We start from the raw sequence: 5156 nt of genomic DNA on the forward strand, positions 1-5156 counted from the left end.
TCTGGGAGGCTCTTGCTTTCCTGGCATCTGGGACTTTCTGGTTGCTACCCCCAGTTCCCCATCCCCTATTGCTACACACCTCTGTTCAATTTCCTGACTCTCCGTACATCTCCTCCATACCTGATTCCCTCCCTCTTTTTCCCCTTCCCTCCTCACTTCCTCCCAAGTCCCTCCCACCCTCTACTTCCCTTGATTATATTGTTCCCCCTTCTAAGTAGGACTGAAGTAGGGACTGGTCGGTTGATATTGTTGTTCTTCCTGTGGGCTTGCAATCCCCTTCAAAGCCTTCAGTCCTTTCTCTAACTCCTCTATTAGGTGCCCTGCACTCAATCCAATGGCTGCTGGATGCAGCAGGCCACTAAGGACCAAGGTTGGGGGTACAGAGCAGAAAGTGGCTGCTATAGACTTGAGCACCCAGCTGGTTGGGCCAGGTCAAGGTCCAGACAAACACTTTGGGAAAGAATACTCTTCCCTGGAGTGTTACAGTTCGATGAGATAGGCACTCTCAGATGATCTTTGGTGAAATAACTCATGCACTTTATTGCTTGTGAATAGGATCTTATAAACATCTTGGAGTGGGTTGGGATCTAGAGACAGATGCTTTCCATTGGCTTGGTCTGAGAGGTTAGGTGCTTCATCTGCACATGGAAGGACTTCAGGTCCTATGTGACTGATTGTCACAGTCCTCTCAATGGGGCACCTTGGTCATGTGTTCCAAGACAGGAACCTGGTTGGGAGTGGATTTAAGTGCGTACTATTCTCAATTATGAGAATTTCTGGGGCTCATGAATCTGCTCGACCTAACCAGTTTTTCTGTCTGGTGGTACAGTCCAGTGCCCCACAGTTCTCTCATAATCTGCATCCTAGATGGCTTCAAAGCAGCTAGCTCTACGGTCCAGCCTCACAAACTGCTCCAATGTGCCTGCACTTCCCTAACCTGAGAAGGTCCCAGAAAGCCTGGTCAGCAAGTGAAACAGCTTACTCTTCCTAGCCTTGGCCAGCAATCCAGCTTTCTTGGGTCCCTAACAAAGGCACATGAAAGTCAGCAGCAAGTAGTCATAGAAAAGATTACACCTTCTCTTATCATTTATTTATTATTAATAGGAGGCTGGGATGTTAGAGGTGCCCACTAACATGGTCTTAGTTTAGGTTTCTATTGCTATGAAGAGACACCATGACTAAGGTAATTCCTATAAGGGATGACATTTAATTGGGATTGGCTTACAGTTTCAGAGGTTATCATCCTGGCAGGAAGCATGTCAGCATCCAGATAGACATAGTGCAGGAGAATGAGCTGAGAGTTCTACATCTTGGTCCAAAGGCAGCCAGGAGGGGAATCTCTTCCAGGCAGCTAGAAGGAGAGCCTCAAAGCCTATCCCCACAGTAACATACTTCCTCCAACAAGGCCACACCTACTCCAACAAGGCCACACCTCCTCCTAACAGTGCCACTCCCAGGGCCAAGCATATTCAAACCACCACACACATCAAAACAGATGCTGGCTGCCAGGTTCTCCCAGCACCCCTAAGTTTCACCTGTTACAGGGTCCTCTTGGCTGGCATATCCCAGCCCCTATCCTGAACTCTTCAGTCCAGGGCTGGCCTTTCCTCCCCTTCAGGCTCCTTGGCCGCTATATAACTCAGTTATTTTGACTATTCCAGTTTCTTGGCCCAGGCTACCCTTCTCAGTTGGTGGCTCTTCTCCCCTTGTTCCTGCCCCTTTTCTCACATGCCCAGGCTCAGGGTCACATTCACTCTGGACTCTCCCAGATGTCTATGCCTCTAACTGTTCTCTCCCTTTTCTGTACAATAAGCTTTCTCTTCTATCATACCCAGAAGCAGTCATGTCTTTCCTTTTCTTTTTCTTTTTCTTTTTTCTTTCTTTCTTTTTTTTTCCATTAAAGGGGAAGATGGCATTTGTGTTTTAGGGGAAGGAGAAGGGGGGCACTGCCACAATGATACGTCTCAGCTTACACTGGAAATACTGTCCTGGTGAGTCCAAAGTGCCCAGTTTTGTGGACCATGCTTCCACTTTATGGAGTAGGTTTACTGTTATTTTATTTTTTTTCAAAGCCTTCTCTGAAAGGTTGCTTCTTAAATGCTCCAATCTACCTTCTAGCCCACCATCCATCAGAGATGGTGGAAAAGAAAGGATACAGGGAGGTGGACATGTTTAGAAATGGTTCTTTGGAGAAAATCCTATCTGCACTGTCAGAAAGTCAGTAGTTCAATTCACAGGAATCAGCAGCAGCAGCTCTATCCACTTGTAAACACTTCACAAAAATATCAGCAATCTAGTTCAGTAGTGTTGGGATAGCAGCAGCAGTGGTCTGACCTAGCAGAGACAGCCAAGCCTCAGCCAAATCGGCATGAGTCAGTAGCAGGGACTCCCTCCAAACATCATGTGTCCTCCACAGGTGTTGCCTCAGCATGTGAGTCTGACTTAGCAAAACTCCATGTGAGTCTTAGCTGTAAATCACTCTGCCAATCAGCTTGAGTTTGCAGAAGTGGCAAGAAGCCATAGCATATACCATGGCCAAGGCAACTTGTTTTTTGGTGCATTTCTCTCTGTGGAGTTCCAACAAATGGAGCTCAACAATGCAATGTAAGGGGGACCAATGTCACTAGTGAAGAATCCTTTATTACATGTCCTTTCACACGCTTGCTTTAGCAAGACATTCTTTCACCTGTGTCTCCTTAATGTTCCTTCACTTGTTTGCCCCAGCAAAACACCATCCAACACAACTGACTTTTCAAAGAACCCTTAAGTCTCCACTTCAGTTGACATTTGGGCAAAGTATCTGAAAATTACACACACCCCTTTGCTGGTGTTTTAGTTACTTTTCTATCGTTGTAATAAAACACCATGGCCAAGGCAACTTGTAGAAGGAAGGGTTTATTTGGACTTACGGTTTTAGAAGGATAAGAGTCCAGCCTGAGAGGGTAGAGGCCGAAAGCTGGACCAGCAAGTACGCTGAAAGCTTACATCATGAGCTACAAGCACAAAGCAGAATGAACTAGAAATAACATGAGTCATCAAACTCTCAAAGCCTGCCCCAGTGACACATTTCCTTCAGCAAGATCACACCTCCTAAATTATCCAAACAGTGCATGTTCAGTTTGAGCCCAGTTTACCCCCTCCCTACCCCCCATGATCCAGTAAACTCCGTTCCTCCTTCTCTCTCCAGCCCTACCTGTCCACTCAGAAAGCCTCCAATCAAAGAAAAGTCACCAAAAGCCCAGTTCTGCATTCCTGATAGCTATTGTGACCCCCCCCCCCACCGAAGTTGCTAGCCACCCAGATCCCCACCTTATGTGGCCATACCTGGGCACAAACCCAGTCTGTAGCAGACACGTCTTTTTCCTCTTGCTGAGAGCCATTCCCAAATAAACCTGCCCTTTTAAATTTTTAATTTGGCTCGAATTGGCTTATTTCATCCGTGGTGGAGGAAACCTATTAGTGCCGTCAACCGGGCGGGGGTTCCAAGTGTTCAAATGTCCAAGACTATAGGGGACATCTCATCTAAACCACCACAGTGATGACCTGCCTACCTGCTGTGTATTTGGTAAGCATCTCCAGCTGTGTATTTGGTAAGTAGAAAAGATGATTGGGAGAAGCAGGACCTGGTGGTTACCACACCTTCCCTTTCTGTCAGGAAACTGGATGTGAGCTCTGGCTATGGGCTGTCTCCTCCCCCCTCCCCCATCCCTGGCACAGTGCTCTTGTTCCACTACCCTTCCACCCATCCTCTAATACAAATGCAGAGCACACTCTGCATGCATCTGTGCCCTGTCTGCTCTGTCCTCAAGCTTTTCTTCAGTTCAAACACTGCAGAGGCAAGGATAGAACATATGCAGTGCAGGTCGGGGTTTACTCTGCAATTCTTTCAGTCCTAGACACCAGCAAAACTGTGCAGGCTGCTGCAGCATGGCAGCCAGAGTGCAGAATTACTGGCAGCCTTAGGCAGGTGCTTGTCCTACCATCTCCAAGGCCACCGATCCCAGGCAGCCCAGTTCTTTCCCCTGTCTCACACACTCTTCTAGGCCTCTTCCTCTCAGCACTGCTCACTGATAACACCTCTTGCCCCTTCTCCGGGAGCTGTCACTTCCCTGAGGTCACCAGCCCCAGGGATTCCAGCTTCCCTCCAGCTTCCCTCTGGGCTTCTGCCCAGAATCAGGCAGGCACAGGCTGAATTAAGTTCCCCAAGAACCAGAGAAATGAAAGTGAAACTAAGTAGGAGCTGAGCTGAGAAAGGCAACAGGGAGAGAGGGAGAGGGAGGGAGTAGGAGGGAAAGGAGCTAAACAAATCAGAGCACTGGGTGTCATCGTCTGAGGTCACTGAACCTGCCTTTCCCATCATAATGATTTCTAGGGCCAAAGAACATTGTATGCCAGGAACCATGCTTGATCCCACTCCTGTGAGCCACCGGCACGGACCAGGTGCTAGCCACCAAATCTGCCCTCACCCTTGGGGCTGAGGTCAAGACCCTGTGACATGGTCTACTCTAAGAGGACCCTGGTTCCCAGGGCAGGCAGCCCAGGGAAAGGGCTTCAGCAAGCAAGTCTAAGGGCTCTGAGGACAGACACTGACTTCCCTGAGCTGGGGGATGTTCTCTGCAGAGCAGGGCTCTCCTCTGGAGAGAAGGGCAAGGTGCAGCAGGCCCCAGAAGGCCAGCACTTCTCATCCTCACCAGCCCTGCAGCAGCAGTGTGCTCAGACCTCTAAACCTGTAGTCACAAGGGACCCAGAAGGGCTGGCAGGACTCCTCAGTGATTCCTGGTATGGTTTGTCTCTGACCCTTCCTAGTGCAGCTGGAAGAATCCAGTGAAAAGAGAAAGTTAGTCTAGGTTGTGTTCAATTGAGAGGAAGTCAGGCTGAAGGCTCAGCACAGAGCTGGGGAGGGGGATGGTCCTGGGAAAGCAGGCAGCCCTCTAAACTGGTGTCCATACTGCACGTGTCTTGGTGGGCTGAGCCTACAATATCAATTTCCCAACCTCAGGACCCAGCCAAGGCCCCCTTAGGGTGAGTTTCCTTTCTGAGCTCCATTCATGTGTGGTGGGGGTGGGCAGAAAGCTCAGGCTTTTTCTCTAAGTTTCAATTCTCCTCTGGAAGGGGCGGAGCCAGCACTATTTAAAGAGGTCTGAGCCCTGGCAGCT

This window comes from Mus musculus, chromosome 16, assembly GCF_000001635.26.
Source record: "Mus musculus strain C57BL/6J chromosome 16, GRCm38.p6 C57BL/6J".
NCBI classification, from domain to species: domain Eukaryota; kingdom Metazoa; phylum Chordata; class Mammalia; order Rodentia; family Muridae; genus Mus; species Mus musculus.